This window comes from Moschus berezovskii, chromosome 5 (assembly GCF_049115385.1).
Source record: "Moschus berezovskii isolate FMDL1 chromosome 5, NW_MosBer_1.0, whole genome shotgun sequence".
NCBI classification, from domain to species: Eukaryota; Metazoa; Chordata; class Mammalia; order Artiodactyla; family Moschidae; genus Moschus; species Moschus berezovskii.
This window is the reverse complement of record NC_142464.1, coordinates 76,240,550-76,260,242: the sequence shown is the minus strand read 5'-3', so window position 1 is coordinate 76,260,242 and position 19,693 is coordinate 76,240,550. Positions and strand designations below refer to the sequence as shown.

The window sequence follows — 19,693 nt, the reverse complement described above, 5'->3', positions numbered from 1 at the left end:
TCTATTTTCCAGTTCTTTTGGAAATTTGGTTATACTGTATATATAGTTTTAAAAGTAAACTTTATTCATTTGATTTAAAATTTATCATGAGATAGTTCAGTCACACACAAAGGCATTAGGATAATAACAAAAAAATCATGTACCCACCACAGTTCAAGAAATATTTCTCTGTCTAGGAGATAACTGATCTCATTAATTTGTATTTAATTCCCATTCATGTCTATGTACTTTTACACATATAGATTCTTATAAAATACATAGTATTTTCTGTGTGATTTTAGACTGAATATACACTGCATGAAAAATAATGGTACTATGTATTCTTCTTAGTACTTTAATACTAATTTATTTTTCTTTTCATAGTAGCTGCATTAAGTTGAACAAATACTATCCCCACTTCACAGATAAGGAAACTGAGGCCAACAGAGGTTAAGTTGCCTGCCACGGTCACACAGGTAGTAAATAGTAGAGACGGGTTTGAACTCAGGAGTCTGACTCCAGAGTATCTGCATGACTATGCCACACTATTTCAAATATTGTATTGTTATACTGTGTTTCTTTTGCAACCTACTTTTCCCTTCAACATTATATTTGCAAGATTCCCCCATAATGATTCATGAAGCCATAGTTCCTTTCTTTTCGTTACAACACGGTATTTTGTTCAGTGACTAAGCCACAATTCAGGTTTTCATTCTACTATTAATAGAGATTATTACCAAAAATACTGCAAGTACATTCTTGAACAGGTCTTCCTGTGCACACATGCAAGAGTTCCTGTAGGGTATGTATCTACAGAAAGAATTTCTGGGTCATATGGTGTGTGTATCTTCAAACTAACTAGATATTTCCAGTTATTCTCCATAATGATGATGTCATTTCACTTGCAAGAAATCAGCTTAAAAAAAATTATTCTGTCCTTGGTTACAATATAAAAAATAACCACCACTACAAGAAACTGGAATAAAATGCCAAAAAAAGTGACAAGAAATGGAAGTTAAAAAAGAAGAGTATAGTAACCCTAATTTGCATTTATCAATTCTCTCAACTCCTTTTCCTTTCTTCCTAAGCTATATTCAACTCTTGGATCTTTCCTGAAAAGCATGAACCTGATATATTACTACAAATATTAAAACCCCTGAATTCTTTACAGAGGAGTGAATTATTTTGAAGTGGAGTGCCTTCATAGTTCAGTGTTTCATTGATCCCCTGTTTTCCTTAAACATTGCCATAGATTTCTTCTCTACCAGCCTGAAACTTGCTATTTTTTATACTCACAATCATGGAGTATTAAAGAGTTGAACCTCTCTTTCATATATAAACAGAGATATAGACCCCAAGTAACTTTTTTCAGTGAAGAACCTGTAAAGTTGTAAGAATACAAAAAAGTTTAGTGTAAGAAATTTTAGTTCAGTTGTTTGATAATTTACATGCATCTAACTAATACTGCATAAGAAAATTTCTTTCTTTGGCTATGCTGGGTCTGTGGACTTTTCTCTGCTTGTGCCTACTCTCTAGCTGAAGTGCACGTGCTTATCATTGCAATGGCTTCTCTTGTTGCAGAGCACAGGCTCCAGAGAGTTCAGGCTTCAGTAGTTGCAGCTCCCAGGCTCCAGAGCACAGGCTCAGTAGTTTTGGTGTACAAGCTTTGTTGCCCAGCAGCATGAGGGATCTTCCTGGACCAGGGATTGAACCCGTGTCCCCTGCATTAGCAGGTAGATTCTTTACCACTGAGCTACTAGGGAAGCCTGAAAATTTCTTACATAAAAGGAATATAAGCAAACTTTGGAAGGTAAAGTTTCTTTTTGAAATATTTTGCCTTAAGATTCTTTTCAAAAGCTTTCTCTCTCATACATTTAAAATGGAATCAAGTGTAGTTTGCTTCTAAATTATGAGCAATATTCTGCTTCCTCTGCGGCTTGGAGGGACATCATGGATGATGCCTTTCAGGTATAGAGAAGAGCACAGGATTAGCGGGGGTGGAGGGTGAAAGGAGAGAGACGGAGCCTCCCAAACATGAGCTCATGGAAGATTGTAAACATTCATTGCACTTTTATTTTTCAGATCAACTAGGCACCTTCATTTATTTGTCTTGCCCCTCTACCGACCATGCTTTCTGGAACTGCCTCACTTTCTTCTGTGTGCATCTTTCAGCAGCCTCTCCTCCCTTGTCCTAGGGTGGCAGGACAGGATTGACAATGTGAAGGTGCTCCCCTCTTGGATACTTGATGCCACGTCCCCATAGAAGATATACTCTTTCATCTCACAGATGCTTCCTGTCCTTCCTGGTGTGCCTTATAGAGCAGCGGCTGCAAATTCAAATGCCCAAAGTAGCTAGAAAGGCAACTTTACTGAGGAAAAGTGGGAAGGGATCACAGAGAACTGGAATGATGCCCCATAAAAGGAAGTGGCTACTACCAAGCTCCTGTTGATTCTTACCATGGGAAAATGGGATCCCGATATCGCCAGGTCTTTTGATTTCTCAGGTGATCTGGAAATAACAGATTTTTAGGTGAAATCCTGCCACTGTTCAATGTTGGAACCTAATTCAGTAAAGACAACAGAAACATTCTACAACTTAAAACTAAGTTGGAGGGCTGGCAGGGGCTTGTGGGTTGCCATTTTACCACCTTTACTTTAAGGAGAGTTCTGTCTTGGCCAGCTTGATGCCCAGACCTTTTGCAGAATTGAAAAAAAAAAAAATTAAGTAGAACCAAGATCTCGGGGGTAAATGGAATACATAAGGACCCAAGTGAATGAGGTAGGATGAACTCGATGACAAAGAGCTGGGAGGAAATGGGGGTGAGAGACAGAGAGCTTCCAGAGTTGGGCAGTCAGGTGTGCAAAAGTGGGACGGATGCTCCAGAGGAGTGCTGAATGGGAAATCTTCTTAGGGTGGAGGCGGGTGAGGAAAGAGCATGAGTAAGTGTCAGTGAATACGGTCACATTTTAACGATCCTCAGAGAAATTAGGTAGAGGTTGGAACTCTTTTTTAAAGATCTTTTTGGATGCTAGGATTGGGCTTTTAAAATGTGACAAATAAAGGAAGGAAGTAAGAAAAGAAAAATTAATGAAAAAAGAAAAAACAAAAATAAAATGTAACTCCATGTGAAGACCAGGTCACTTCGAGTCCTGGGAATTAGCAGGGATAAGTTTCTTGATTGCTGACAACAGAAACAACTCTGGGTAACTTAAGAAGAAAACTGATTGATTGGAAGGATATGGGGCACATCAAAGAATGCAAGAATTTTAGGAAAACAAGAAAAGCAGGCTAAAAAAATGAGCAAGACTGAGGGAACTGAGCAGCCAGCTCACACACCGGAACAGCCTGACTCTCTTCTCATTACTGGACATTCACTGTTACACGCCTGACTCTGCTCTCACTGCTGTTACTCTGCTGGGCACTGGCTGCTCCCACCAGCAACAGAAATAATGCTATAATCTACTGTTATTCCTTCCTTGTTTCAAGACTCAAAATCCTGAGTGGAGAGTTTCCAACTGGCTGACCTTAGGGCATGCGCCTATTCCCTATCTGTGAGGAATCTGAGAGCACACGGGTAGTTCTCTTTAGCTTTCCCAGGGAGGGAGAAGCAGCCTCCTGCCCAAATGCATGCAATGGCAGCTTCGACAAACAGGAAGTTCATTTGTATTAAGAACTGGGCAGTCACACATCTACTGCAGAACCTCAGTGGAGGTAGTCCCCCGTGTGAAGGACTGAGCAGGAGACGGCCAGTGTATCAGCCAGGATACGATTCTTCATGCTGCAGTAAAAAATAACTCAAGAATCTCAGTGGTTCACAGCAACGAAGGTTTACTTCTCATTCACAACCATTGCAGACTGTCCACACTGTCCTCAATTTAGGACCCAGGTTGGTGAAGCAGCCTCTACCTGGAAACATTACTAATCTCATAGCTTCAGTGGGGGGTGGGAGGAAGAGAATAGCAAGCCATTTTCTGACTCTTAAAGCTTAAGCTTGGAAGTGATAAATATCCCTTCTGCTCACATATTCCTCATCCAAACAAATCATATGACCAAACCTATTATCTGTGGGACAGGGAAGTATTTATAACCCAAAGAAAGGGCAATTAACTGTTTTTTAAAAGGAATTAAGGCCATTATCAGTGGGGAGGGAGGTATGCCAGGTAGTAGGAATGAGAACATTAGAGGCAAGAAACAAAACGGTGTTCGGGCAGTAGCTACAAATAGCTTGCTATTACTGAAGTATAAGACTCAGCACAGGAAGAAGTAAGAGTAGTGAATGACAGGTGGGAAAGAGGTCACCAGACCCTTGTCTTCAGGATAAAGAACTTGATCCTTATTCTGTAGGCAATGAGGCATTCTTGTGGGTTTTTAAACATGAATATGAGATGACTACATTTGTGCTTTAGGCAGATTACTCTATGCAAAAGATGATTTGAAAGAGGTCTGTTTGGAGCCTGTATTTATTCAAGTGAAGGATGACAGCCTGAACTGGAGAAGCTAATAGGGGTGAAGAGGTGGTGACAGGCAGAGAGGAAGCTGGGTTTGTTGATTGATTAGATGTGAAGGGTGAGAGAAAAAGAGACAGGGAGGGTGCTCAAAAGAACTCATTCTGCACAATTCAATTTCCTTCACCTTCCTACTAAGTGACAAAACTGAATGTCCAACATCACCAAAGTATCTTAGAACTTAGAATTTTCTGTTTCCCTAGATGTGTACCTTGGAAAAGGCTAAAAGTTCCCAAGAAAATAAAAATGGCTAAACATCACCTCACATCCTAGTGTAAAAAGTTTAAAATGAGCATACTTCTTCAAGTGATTACCTGATCTCTCTTTTCCATTTATCTCCTTTTTTAATCATTTGATTCTCATGTCTTAGCCTATCCTTCAAGGTATCGTATAACAATGCGAACGGAACTCTCTCTTTTTTCTTTTAATAATTTTTATTTATTTATTTATTTTTGGCTGTGCGGGGTCTTCACTGTTGTTAGGGCTTTTCTCTAGTTGGGGTGAGCTGGGGCCACCCTCTAGTTGTGGTGTGTGCAGCTTCTCTTTGCAGTGGCATCTCCTGTTGCAGAGCACAGGCTCCGGGGCCTGTGCCATCAGGGAAGCCCAGTTACTTTATGGTAGAATGCCAGCTAATCAGGCGGCTCAGTGGTAAAGAATCTGCCTCCCAATGCAGGAGGTACAGGAGATGCAGGTTCGATCCCTGGGTGGGAAAGATCCTGAAAGAGGAAATGATAACCCACTCCAATATTCTTGCCTGGAGAATCCCATGGACAAAAGAGCCTGGTGGGCTATAGTCCATGGGATCGCAAAGAGTCACACACAACTGAGCAACTGAGCACACACACACAGTATTACCAGTAAGAAGACACACTGACATCATTGCCTACTGATATGATGCACTGAGAACATTTGTAATATTCCTGCCCCTCAAATTATAACTTGTGTCTGATCATGAAGACACAACAAACCCAAACTGAAGTTTGTGAACTTGGGCTTCAAAAACACCAAAATTATAAAATACAAAGAGAGTTTGAGAAACGGTCCTGATTTTGATAGGGATGCTGTGGTTTTATAAATAGCGCCCTTCTTTACAAGGCCAATGGGGCATCATGTCTGCAACTTACTTTTAAATGGTTTAAAGAATTATACATCATCACTGTCTCATATATTTGTATGCGTGAGATAATGAGAAGGGGAGGGAGGGAGAGAAAGAGAAAAAAGGAGAATGGTGAAAATGTTAATAAGGAGGGAATCCGGGTCTTGGGTAAAGGTTATATAGAATTTCTTTGCACCATTTTCTACAACTCTGGTCTCAAACTAAAACAAAAATTAAAACTAGAGAATGGAGCTACTGAATATCGAAAAACATTCTTCAGAAAAATTATCCTTGATACAGTGTTAAGAGAAAGATATTACTAAAGAAATGAATAAAATAAATGGCTTGGGGAAACAACAAGCCTCAGAGATGTGTCCTTAGTACCAACATGGTGAGACAGGACGAAAGCAGATATGGCTGCTTGGGTCTGGATCACAAGTTCTCTAGTGCTAGAGGCTAGTCCCATCCTCCAAGTATCAGGGGAGAGTAATGAGAGAATGTAACAACATAATAGAACACAATACAACAAACTCCTTAAAAGCCAATAAGCACCATCTAGTGGCAAGAAGATGACTTTCCCCACATTTTAAGAATTGTCAAATTCAAATTGTACAGGTCAAACTGCATGTCTACCAGCGGAGTGTGAGTTTCCAAAGTTTCACATCTTCCCGATCTTCAGCAGGCTTGCTATGGTCACCCTTGTCCAGTTTTATCATTTGGTAAATATGGAATGGTATTTCCCATAAGTGAAAGTGAAAAAGTCGCTCAGTCATGTCTGACTCGTTGCAACCCCAAGGACTACACAGTCCATGGAATTCTCTAGGCCAGAATACTGGAGTGGGTAGCCTTTCCCTTCTCCAGGGAATCTTCCCAACCCAGGGATTGACCCAGGTCTCCTGCATTGCAGGCAGATTCTTTACCAACTAAGCCACAAGGGAAGCCCATGAACTTTCCTATAAACTTGAGGTTATATTTAGAGGCTTGGTTTAGATTCAGGTTTGTTTGTTTATTTATTTTTTTAATTGGAGGGTAATTGCTTTGCAATATTGTGTTGGTCTTTGTTATACATCAACACAAATTAGTCATAGGTATACATATATCCTCTCCTTATTGAACCTCCCTTCCTCACCCACCCCATCTCACCCACTCTAGATTGTCACAGAGCACTTGGTTTGAAAACCCTGAGTCCCAGCCATTTCCCCTGACTCTCTATTTCACATATAGTAATGTATATGTTTCCATGCTATTCTCTCAATTCGTCCCACCCTCTCCATTCCCAGCTATGTCCACAAGTCTGTTCTCTATGTCTGCATATCCACTGCTGCCCTGCAAATAAGTTCACCAGTACCATCTTTCTAAATTCCATATATATCCGTTAATATACAATATTTGCTTTTCTCTTTCTAAATTACTTCACTCTGTATTAACAGGTTCTAGGTTCATTCACCTCATTAGAACTGACTCAAATGTGTTCTTCTATATGGTTGAGTAATATTCCATTGTATATATGTACCACAACTTTCTTTATCCATTTATCTGTCAGTGGACATCTAGGTTTTTTCCATGCTCTAACTATTGTAAATATGCTGCAGTGAACATTGGGATACATGTGTCTCTTTCGATTATGGTTTTCTCAAGGTATATGCCCAGTAGTGGGATTGTTGGGTCACACTGTAGTTCTATCCCTAGTTTTTTAAGGAATCTCCATATCGTTCTCTATAGTGGCTGAATAAATTTGCATTCCCACTAACAGTGCAACAGGGTTCACTTTTCTTCACATCTTTCCATCATTATTGTTTGTAGATTTTTGATGATGGCTATTCTGACTGGTGTGAGCTGATATCTCATTGTAGTTTTGATTTGCATTTCTCTAACAAGCGATGTTGAGCATCTTTTCATGTGTTTATTTGTCATCTGTATGTCTTTAGAGAAATGTCTATTTAGGTCTTCTGCCCATTTTTTGATTGGGCTGTTTGTTTTCCTGATATTGAGCTGTATGAGCTGCTTATATATTCTGGAAATTAATCCTGTCAGTTGTTTCGGTGGCAATTATTTTCCCCCATTCTGAGGCTGTCTTTTAATCTTGTTTATTGTTTTCTTTGCTGTGCAAAAGCTTTTAAGTTTAATTAAGAGCTTCTCAGGTAACACTAGTGGTTAAGAATCTTCCTGCCAATGCAGGAGACCCAAGAGATGTAGGTTCTAATCCAGGGTCATAAAGATCTCCTGGAGGAGGAAATGGCAACCCAGTCCAGTGTTCTTGCCTGGGAAATCCCATGGACAAAGGAGATTGGCAGGCCGCAGTCCATGGAGTCGCAAAAAGTCTGACAAGACTGAGCACTACTGCTGTACTGTAAGTCCCATTTGTTTATTTTTGCTTTTAGGAGGTGGGTAAAAGAGGATCTTGCTGTGATGTTTGTCAAAGAGTGTACTGCCTGTATTTTCCTCTAAGAGCTTTTTAGTTTCTGGCCTTACATTTACGTCTTTAATCCATTTTGAGTTTGTGTATGGAGTTAAGAAGTGTTCTAGTTTAGGCAAAGATACTACATACACAATTCTGTATATTTCCTATTGTATCACAACAAAGGGCACATGATACTGATTATAAGCTGAAAGTTATGACCAACCTTGATAGTATATTAAAAAGCAGAGACATTACTTTGCCAACCAAGGTCCGTCTAGTCAAGGCAATGGTTTTTCCCGTGGTCATGTATGGATGTGAGAGTTGGACTGTGAAGAAGGCTGATCGCCGAAGAATCGATGCTTTTGAACTGTGGTGTTGGAGAAGACTCTTGAGAGTCCCTTATACTGCAAGGAGATCCAACCAGTCCATTCTAAGGGAGATCAATCCTGGATGTTCATTGGAGGGACTGATGCTGAAGCTGAAACTCCAATACTTTGGCCACCTCGTGCGACGAGTTGACTCACTGGAAAAGACTCTGATGCTGGGAAAGGTTGGGGGCGAGAGGAGAAGGGGACGACGGAGAATGAGATGGCTGGATGGCATCACCGACTCTGTGGACATGAGTTTGAGTGAACTCCGGGAGTTGGTGATGGACAGTGAGGCCTGGCGTGCTGTGATTCATGGGGTCGCGGAGAGTCGGACACGAATGAGCGACTGAACTGAACTGAACTGAAGCTAAAGCAATGAGGACACTTTTAACTTTGTATCATCTTTGTATTACCATTTATTATCTTCAAAGTGGCTTAACAATTGCAGTGTATTTCAATTGTTTCTGTCCGTATTTTTAAGCAGGTAAGGTAGGTTTCTGCGGTTTTTTTGGTTAGTAAAGGACCATACTTTCCCATGTTTACTGTTATATTTCTGTTCTTTTCTTATTAAATTACTCAGTTCAGTTTAGTTCAGTTCAGTCGCTCAGTTGTCTCTGACTCTTTGTGACCCCATGAATCACAGCACGCCAGGCCTCCCTGTCCATCACCAACTCCCGGAATTCACCCAAACTCATGTCCATCAAGTTGGTGATGCCATCCAGCCATATCATTCTCTGTCGTCCCTGTCTCCTCCTGCCCCCAATCCCTCCAAGCATCAGAGTCTTTTTCAGTGAGTCAACTCGTTGCATGATGTGGCCAAAGTATTGGAGTTTCAGCTTTAGCATCAGTCCTTCCAATGAACACCCAGGACTGATCTTTAGAATGGACTGGTTGCTCAGATTATAACAAATCATTATCATACAGCAAAAACTTATCAATGTTTCCCTTAACATTTATTTTATTTACTTATTTATTTTAGATTTTAAAATAATATCTTATCTGAAACCCTTTTGGCATACTGAGTTTTTCAGGTTTAATAAATTTAATATGTGCATAGGGGCTTCTCTGGTGGCTCAACGGTAAAGAATCTGCCTGCCAATGAAGGACATGTGGGTTCTATCCCTGGGTTGGGAAGATCCCCTGGAAAAGGAAAAGGAAACCCACTCTAGTATTCTTGCCTGGGAAATCCCATGGACAGAGGAGCCTGGTGGACTATATAGTCCATGGGGGTCATCTGACACAACTTAATGACTAAATAGCAACTGGTTATCAATCAATAAGCTCAAATGTGGCAAATCTGATCCATCAATACATATAATAATAAGACCCCTCATCAATATTTCACCAAATAGATCATTATCTTACCAAACATTGATAATCTCCTATGCTTCACTTCTCTAATCCCTTTCTCTCCCAGAACCTCTGGCAACCAATGATCTTTTTCCTGTCTCTATAGTTTTGCCTTTTCCAGAATGTCATATAATTGAATCATATAGTACGTAGTCATTTCATATTTGCTTCTTTCACTTAACAATATGTACTTATGTATCCTCCATATCTTTTTTCCCTCTATGTCTTTTTGTGACTTGATAGCACATTTCTTTTTATTGCTGAATAATATTCCATTGTTTGGTTGTACCACAATTTATTTATCCATTCACCTACTGAGGGATGCCTTGGTTGCATCCAAGTTTTGGCAATTATGAGTAAAGCTGCTATAAACATTTGTGTGCAGGTTTTTCTGTGGATATTTAGGTAAATACTACTTTCCTGATAGTTCAGTTGGTAAAGAATCCACCTGCAATGCAGGAGACCCCGGTTCGATTCCTGGGTTGGGAAGATCCCCTGGAGACGGGAAAAGCTACCCACTCCAGTATTCCGGCCTGGAAAATTCCATGAACTGTATAGTCCATGGGGTCGCAAACAGTCAGACATGACTGAGCGACTTTCACTTAGGTAAATACTAAAGGATATCATTGCTGGGTCATATGCTAAGAGTAAGCTTAGTTTTGTAAAAAACTGCCAAACTGTTTTCCAGAGTTGGCTGTTCCATTTTGCATTCCCACTGGAAATGAACAAGCTCCCATGTACCACATACTCCCCAGCATTTGGGATTGTCAGTGTTTTGGATTTTAGCCATTGTGATATGTGTGTATTGGTATTTCATTGTTGTTTTAATTTGCAATTCCATAGTGATCTACCATGTTGAACATCTTTTTTCTTTTTAATTGTTTTATTTTTGGCTGCACTGGGTTTTCATTATTGCACATGGGCTTTCTCTAGTTGCTGTGATCAGGCTCCTCATTGCGATGGCTTCTGTTTTTGCAGAGCACAGATTCCAGGGTGCACGAGCTCAGTAGTTGTGACATATGGGCTTATTTGCCTCATGGCACGTGGGATATTCCTGGGCCAGGGATCAAACTGGTGTCCCCCGCACCACAAGGTGGATTCCTAGCCACTGGATCACCAGGGAAACCCCCAAGCATCTTTTCATAAACTTATTTGCCATCCCTTTCTTCTGGGTTTTTCCTTCCACTATAGGTAATCATTTTTTATTGACTTTTGGTTTGCCCTTCTATTTTTACTTAAAAAATCATATGTACTTATATTTATAGTCCCCTTTCTTACACAAAATGTAGCACACTATACAGATTCCATAGCATTTTATAGAGCATCTTTTACTATAGCAGCATAGAACCCATCATATGAACATACTATTGTTTCATAAATGCTGAATATCTAATGGTTTCTAATCTTTTGCTATTTAAAAAAAAATCTTTTGCTATTACAAATAACACTACAGTGAGTAAACTTGTGCACATTTCATTTTCAAATGATGTGCACAATCATTTCATATTTCTGCCAGTATATCTTTGAGATACATTTTATCGAAAGGTGATTATAGTGTCCAAGGTTAATGCATATGTAATTTTGCTAGATATGGCCAAATTCTCCTGATACCCCTGCATTCCACCAGCAATGTATGAAAATGCACGCTTTCCTGCAGATCTGCCAATAAGATCTTTTGTTAAACGTAAGGATTTTTGCCAATGTGATAGAGGAAAGCTGTAATGTTCTACATTTTAGCACTATAGAAGTCTGTTCTGTTCTAAATTATACATTTTTATGCTTCTAAGATAATTTTATAAAACAAGTTAACATAAATTATTTTTAAAGATAGGTTTTCTGTTTCAGTCTTAGAAGAAATATACCACTTTTATTGATAATCTAACTATTGATTAAAGAACTAGAACAATTTGCAGAATGAGAATGAGAAAGAATTTCAGAGGTAAGAAAGTCTGATCTCATCTTTTAACAAAGTAAAACTCTTGAGCTCATAGAAACCAGGTAATTAACTTCAAGTTACATGGTTCATGAAAAATGAGCTCACATTTAACTAAAGCTAAAAATACAGAAGTGACTACATCAAAATTATGAAGAATGCTCTCCAAATACTGGAAGACATAACACTCATCTTCATAACAATTTCACTAAGTTAAACTCTGATGGATTACATCAAAGCCAAGGCACTCGACTGACTGCTGCTGTGTTTTAGTACAATTCTGGAAGCTGATGTGAGCGGTGAAACCCAAAGTCACTTGGTTCTAACAGCCTTATCAATCATCTTTCTCACTTTTTCAGCTTTACAGTCAAATAGATCTGCTAATGGATTTCTGCCAACAGTTCCCAAATTTACATGTAATCTGAAGACAAGGCCTATATATGTTAGAATTTTTCTGTCAGTCTTACTATGACAGAATTGTTTGTAATTCTTGAGAACAGAGTATGGAAATTATCTTTTTGACTTGGCCCTTTCTTATGGAGTAGCAGGATGAAACTGCAATGCTTTTACAGTTTTAGTCTCATTAAAAGGTACAGACACTTCAGTCCAGTTCAGTTCAGTTCAGTCGCTCAGTCGTGTCCGACTCTCCGCGATCCCATGAATCACAGCACGCCAGGCCTCCCTGTCCATCACCAACTCCCGGAGTTCACTCAAACTCATGTCCACAGAGTCGGTGATGCCATCCAACCATCTCATTCTTGGTCGTCCCCTTCTCCTCCCGCCCCCAACCTTTCCCAGCATCAGAGTCTTTTCCAGTGAGTCAACTCGTCGCATGAGGTGGCCAAAGTATTGCAGTTTCAGCTTTAGCATCAGTCCCTCCAATGAACATCCAGGATTGATCTCCTTTAGAATGGACTGGTTGGATCTCCTTGCAGTATAAGGGACTCTTAAGAGTCTTACTTAGAAGTATTTGACACTAAATTTGCATTCAGAGACTTCTTAATAAAAGCAAAAAGTTGGAACAAATTAATCAAATCACCTATTATCCATGGTGTCATTCATAGCACAAGAAAAATAATTTTTTTGTCCCACATCCAAGCCACTTCAATATCACACATTGTGTTTAGTCCCCATGTTCGCTTTAGTCTTCTTTTATCTGGAATAACCCCTCAAACTTTCTTTCATGGCTTTGATGCTTTTGGAGCATCAGGTCTGTTACTCTGTAGGATGTCCCTCAGTTTGAGTTTGTCTGATGGTCCCTCATACTTAGACTCAAGTTATGAATTTGGAACAGGACTAACACAGAAGTGATGCTGTGTTATCAGTGCCTTGGGTCAGTCATACACCAGTTCATATGACACTAATGTGTCCCAGTAGCCATGATATGTATCTCAGTTATTAATACTTGTGTTAAAGAGATGTCTGCTTGGTTTCTTGACTGTAAAGTCACTATTTTTTTCTTTATAAATAAAAAGCAATTTGTGGGGAGATATTTTGAGACTATACCCTATTTCTCATTAAACTTTCATCTACTAATTTTAGCATCCATCAACGATTCTTGACTAAGCCAATAACTATGTGATAGTTACCAAATGGTGGCATAAGGATATTCTTTAATTTGGACTTTTTCCCTTTTGGCTGTGCTGTGCAGCTTGCAGAATATTAACAGTGGCTTGTGGGCTCTTAGTTCCTGAACCAGGAATGGAACCTGTGCCCTCAGCAGTGAAAGCACAGAGTTCCAACCATTGGATCACCAGGGAATTCCCAAGTTTGGATTTTCTTAATATACTATAATTGTAATAATACATTTGTTTTCATGTTCATAAAATATATACAGTGCCAGAAAAAATAAAATAGCTTAAAACAGCAACCCAAAGAAGCTGTGTAATGACAAAGTCAGTTTGCAAAAATAACAAAAACTATTTAGAAGTATGAATGAGCAAGTCTCTTACAGCCTAAACCTTTTCTTCCTTTCTAGTTTTATTGAGATATAACTGACATGCAGCACTGTATACATTTAAGGTGTACAGCATAATGGCTTGACTCATATATATTGTGAAATAATTACTATAATAAGTTGGTTAACATCCATCATCTCACATAGGTACAAAAAAACTCCAAAGAAACAAAAGAAAAAGAAACATTTTCACCCTAGTGATGAGAACTTTTAGAATCTACTCCCTTAGCAATTTTCAAATATACCATCTGGCAGTTTAGCTCTTAGTCATCATGCTTGTTTTGACCTATACACATAAGGTCAACGAAATTTTAGAAAACCTTTAAAATTTTAATTGTCACACATATCTTTGGGGGTAAATAAAAAGGATGCCCACCCAACATAAGCTTGAAAAAAGATATCTTGATGGGGTAAACTGGAGCAGACTATCATATCACAAACTTATCACATGGATGAAATTAACTCTGTTAATAAGCTTGAATCTTACAAGATCTATATGCTTTGCTTTTATATTTCTCCAAATACAAAAATGTTTTCCTTAATATTAACTTAGATGAAATTAAAAATTATTGTAATTATCAAATGTTTCAAACATACAAAAAAGAATTACAACATCCATTTACCCACTATCTGAATGTAAATGATGTTTATATCTTACCATCTTTGCTTCAGAATGTTTTTTTCTCTACATAAATAAAGTATTTTGGATACACCTAAAGCCAAACTTTCATTTTTTTCCTTTCCCTCCTCAAGGTTAGCCATTTCCTATCATCAACGTGTCTTTGCCATGCATGCATTCATGCTTTGAATATATAACTTTGACTCCAATATATTAATGGGCTTCCCTCATAGCTCAGTAGGTAAAGAATCTGCCTGCAATGCAGGAGCTCCGTGTTCGATTCCTGGGTCCGGAAGATCCTCTGGAGAAGTAAATGGCAACCCACTCCAGTATTCTCACCTGGAGAATCCCATGGACAGAGGAAACTGGCAGGCTACAGTCCATGGGGTTTTAAGAGTCAGACATGACTTAGCCACTAAACCACCACCTCCTTATTAATAAATCTATACAACACTGTTTTATGTATTACACAATTAGATTATTGATTATAAGTTGTATCATACTGAATGTATCATATTTCTATTAACTTTCATTTTTACTTAGTCTGTATTTTTGGAAAATATCTACCTTGATACATGTACATCTGACTTATTAATTTTAACTACTGTATGGAAATTTATTGTATGAATAATCATCACTATTGTTTATTTCCCAGCTGATGATGAATTAGTGTTTTTATTTTATTTTATTTATTGCTGCCTCAAAGGGTGATGTAATAAATATTCTTGTATGTTTTCCTTGGTATATGTGGGCAAGTTTCCCTGTGGTAAAAAAAATTGAGTCATGGTGTAACCATATCTTTAGTTTTACTAGGTATTGCCAGATTGTTTTCTAAATGGTTGCACCAACTGATATTCTTATCAACAACTCACATCCTCTCTTGTACTTTGATTCATCAGGCTTTCTAATTTGTTTCCAATTGGAAGGATGTGAATTATTATCTCCTTATTGCTTAAATTTGAATTTCTTAATTAGTAGTATGTAAACTTTTCTTTTCATGTTTTTGCTATTGCATTTTCTTTCTCTGTAATATACCTGGTTAAATCCTTCACCCATTTTTATTAGGTTATTTATAATTTTTTTGTTCATTTGAAAGAGTTCTTATTTATTATGAATATTACTTCTTTGTTCTATGCCTTGCATCTTCTGCTACCTGTAACTTGGTAAAGTTTGTATTTAGTGCTTTGGATACATGTTTTAAATTTAATGTGTCTAAACTTAGTAACCAGATAGTTTCATTTGTTTTGCATCATGAAGACCAGAAAATCAGCATTACTACTAGTGTTTATTAGCATTAATATACCTGGATGAGATCTAGTTCTCTGTGCTAAACATTCCCTGGTTCCATATCCCTTCTAATACCTATGGAAGCAGAAGAAATTGAGACAAATTCTTAGAATCTGGACATAGTTGGGAATCTTAAAAGTGGCCATAAGAAGCTGCACTTCAAGCAAATATTTTTTCTGCGGTAAATGAAGGAGATTCTCACCAAGTCAGTTTTATTATCAGTTTTTATTTTGTTTGGGGAAGGGCAGGGGTTAAACCAGGTAGATGAGCTTTTGTTTCTTAACAACTATCTGTGTGTGTTAGTCCCTCAGTCACAACCAGTTCTTTGTGATCACATAGACTGTAGCCCACCAGGCTCCTCTGTCCAAGGAATTCTCCGGGCAAGAATACTGGAGTGGATTGCCCTGCTCTTCTCCAGGGGATCTACCCTACCTGGGGATTGAACCTGGGTCTCCTACATTGCAGGTGGGTTCTTTACAGCCTGAGCCACCAGGGCTATCATTCCTAATGGGGAGTATTGATAATCTGGCATATGCTACTCTTCAAAAAGAAGAAAAACTATTAAGTCTTTTTTTTACACCTTTTATGTTGTATTCGGGTATAGCCGATTAGCAATGTTGTGATAGTTTCAGGTGAACAGCAAAAGGACTCAGTCATACATATACATGTTCTCCCAAGAAATATTGTCTTGAGTCACATTAGTGGATAGGAGTTGCCAGGATATTTTCATAACATCTTGCTGGTTCTGTGGATGACAGCCGGGGTTTTGTAATACCTGATGCTTAATTCTCTGCCATTTGTTAAGAAATTTCTTTCCTGCAAGGATTGGATGAGTAGCTATTTTTCATATCCATATGAAATACTTCACACCCAACTCCACCTTGCTGAACATTTGGATAGTAGTATGTGTAAAAAGCTAATATAATAGCTACTTTGCTTCCACCAGGAAGAAAAAGGTAGTATACAGCCTCTTTTTTAATGATTGTGAGAACTAGAATAGTTACTTTCCCCTAAGACTACCTAACTGAATCAACCCAAACTTTAAAATCCTTGGTCAATTTTCCTTATTATGAAATCTTTTCAAAGCAATTTAAATAATGATGTATTAGTCATTACTAATACTAAATATTATACCCCAACTGATTCTCCATAGATAGAGGCTCATCTTCCAGAGAGGTGGGCAGAGAGAAAATTGGTTCAAGTCATCAATTGATTTTAACGTTTTCTTTTGTTTATATGCGAGGTGAGGCTGTCTTCATTTTTCAGATAAGTTCTCTAACCTGTATTAAAGACTGTTTTTTAAAATTATTGAATTTTCATTTCTCATTAAAAATTATTAAGTTCAGTAAAATTGTTAACAATGAGAGTTTAAAAAAAAAAAATGGTAATTCCCTGGCAGTCCCATGGTTAGGACTCTCACTGAGTGGGCCCCAGGTTTGATCCCTGATCTGAGAACTAAGATCCCACAAGCCTTGTGGTGTGGCCAAAAAAGAAATTAATGAATAAAAATAAATAACAATAATAACCTTTGAAAGCTTAATCACAGAAACAATGGATAATAATTACAGAAAATTATAATAGAGAAAAAAGAATATAAAAATCTATAAGCATATCAGCTTGAAGTAATAATTATTAATATTTTGGAATATAATTTATTTTTTCTTTGCCTATCTATGTACATTTTAACCAAAGATGAGATAATAAAGTCAATCTGCTTTATAAATATATTTTTCACTGTTTCTTTCTTGATGTAACATTTTACTTTATCAGTAAATATTAATCTAAAATATCATTTTATCTAAAAAATTCTTTTACTTATATATGCCATCAGAGTTGTGTCATAATATATATATAGAAATGTACTTAATCATTTCTAAATTTTTATGTTGTGAGTTTTAACATTAATGAAAATCATTAATAACTTTTTACACATGTATGTGAATAGTTCTTCGACAAACAGTCACTCCAGAGCAAATGGTATAAAAATTTTTAGGGCTTTTTATATTTACTACAAAATTTATCATGATAAAACTTATATAACTTACACACTTAAAAGCATTTTAATATATATTTTTTTACTTTCTTACAGTTAAGGTTTCAACTTTGTTGGCCATACTCTATAAATAATACATAAAAAGCTTGATAATGTTTATCAACATCCAATAGAATATTGACCCATTAACATCCATTTAGTACAGTGCCCACTCCAGTGTTCTTGCCTGGAGAATCCCAGGGACGGGGGAGCCTGGTAGGCTGCCGTCTATGGGGTCGCACAGAGTTGGACACAACTGAAGTGACTTAGCAGCAGCAGCAGTACAGTGGTATGCATTAGAAATCTTATATACTATTAATAGGTAACTTAATCTGAGAGCCATTCTAGCATTAAATGAAAATGAAAAGTAAACATAAAAACTTATCTGTGAATTGATTCAAAATATATTCAGGAAAATACTTTTTTAAAAAGCTTTTAAAAATATTTACTTATTTATTTGGTTGTACCAGATCTTAGTTGTGGCATGAGGGCCCTAGTTTTCTGACCAGGGATTGAACCCTGGCCTCCTGTATTGGGAGTGAGGAGTCTTAACCACTGGACCATCAGGGAAGTCCCTACTTTTTTTTTTTTTTTTTAATAAACTACTGTATTATTGGAGAATGAGTGAGAGTCACAAAAAGATAGGTTTTGAGCAGAACTATATGTTATAATATAAATATTTAGAAGTGAAAGTGAATGTGTTAGTCATTCAGTTGTATCTGACTCTCTGACTCCACGGACTGTAGCCTGCCAGGGTTCTCTGTCCATGGACTTCTCCAGGCAAGAATACTGGAGTGGGTTGCCATTCGCTTCTCCAAAAACATTTAGAAATTATCCCTGAAATAGTATAGGTTGAAACTATAGTAGAAAATTTTTTAAATTTAGATAAATTATGGATAATTGAACAATGATTGACTCAAAATAGAGATTAAGTATACCATATACAATTATTTCATGGAGCAGCACTTTCCCACAAACTAGATCATAAATATTAGACTAGTAATCTGATCACATGGAGAAGGAAACGGTAACCCACTCTAGTATTCTTGCCTGGAGAATCCCATGGACGGAGAAGCCTGGTAGGCTACAGTCCACGGGGTCGCAAAGAGTCGGACACGACTGAGCGACGGGACAGAACAGAACAGAATCTGATCACAAATGGAATTATTATACTCTATTGTCCTTGCATCATTCATTCAACAAATTTTGATTGCCTACATGTGCCATTTAAATATTTTTAGTGTTTTTTTTTTCTATAAACAATCTCACATTCACCATTTCATATTCTACATAGCTGGAGAAGGAAATGGCCAGACACTCCAGTATTCTTGCCAGGATAATCCTGGGATAATGGATGTAGAAGCCTGGCTGGCTCCAGTCCATGGGCTTGCAAGAGTTGGACTTGATTGAGCGACTAAACCACTACCAACATTCTTCATAGCAAGAATTTAGATTTCCATGATACCAGGAGTTGAGACTCCAGGCTTCTGATGCAGGGGGTGAGGGTTCGATTCTTGGTTGGAAAATTAAGATCTGGCATGCTGCACATCATGGCCAAAAAAAAAAGAGTATTAAATTTTTTATATTTGTGGAGATAAATACTACAGGACTGGTGCATAACCTTGGAGTCCTGGAGTAAGAATTGCTGGGACTGGGGTTCCCCTCTTTCTGCATAGGGGGGCTGCATCTTCCCACTAGGTCTCCAGATGCTGCGAGCCACTTTCTCAGCACTGCTCACAACTGCTGGCATTAAAGCTCAGACTGCCCAAGCAGTTCGTTTATCCCCAAAACACTCTCATGCTCACCTTGCCTAAAGAGAGAGCAACAGAGGGGCAGGTCTCTCAACTAGAAGATGGCTTCCATGTTGTACCCACTATGTCTGGGCTCAAGTACATCTCTTTTTAGAACGTGTACGAGGGGGAACGCATCCATCTGCTGCCCCTTCTACCTGGGGTTTCTTCTGGCTCCAAGTGATACCACTGATACTCACTGGAGCCCTTCACCTGGCAATATTTAAGTAATCATTGTGGGAATCTTAGATCAGGCAGGGTCTCACCACCCGCTCTCAGCATTTCCTCAACTCCACCATGTCTTGGCGAGTCCCAGGCAGGACCATCAAGGTTCCTTCCATTCTCCGTTATGCTCCTCACTGAGAGCAACTCCAC

At 38.2% G+C, this 19,693-nt stretch overlaps 1 long non-coding RNA gene across 1 annotated transcript in view; it reads left to right on the top strand.

Annotated features, from left to right (window-relative positions):
* Positions 1-19,693, top strand: part of LOC129561516 (uncharacterized) — a 51,019-nt gene that overhangs the window by 21,145 nt on the left and 10,181 nt on the right. The window lies entirely within an intron of this gene.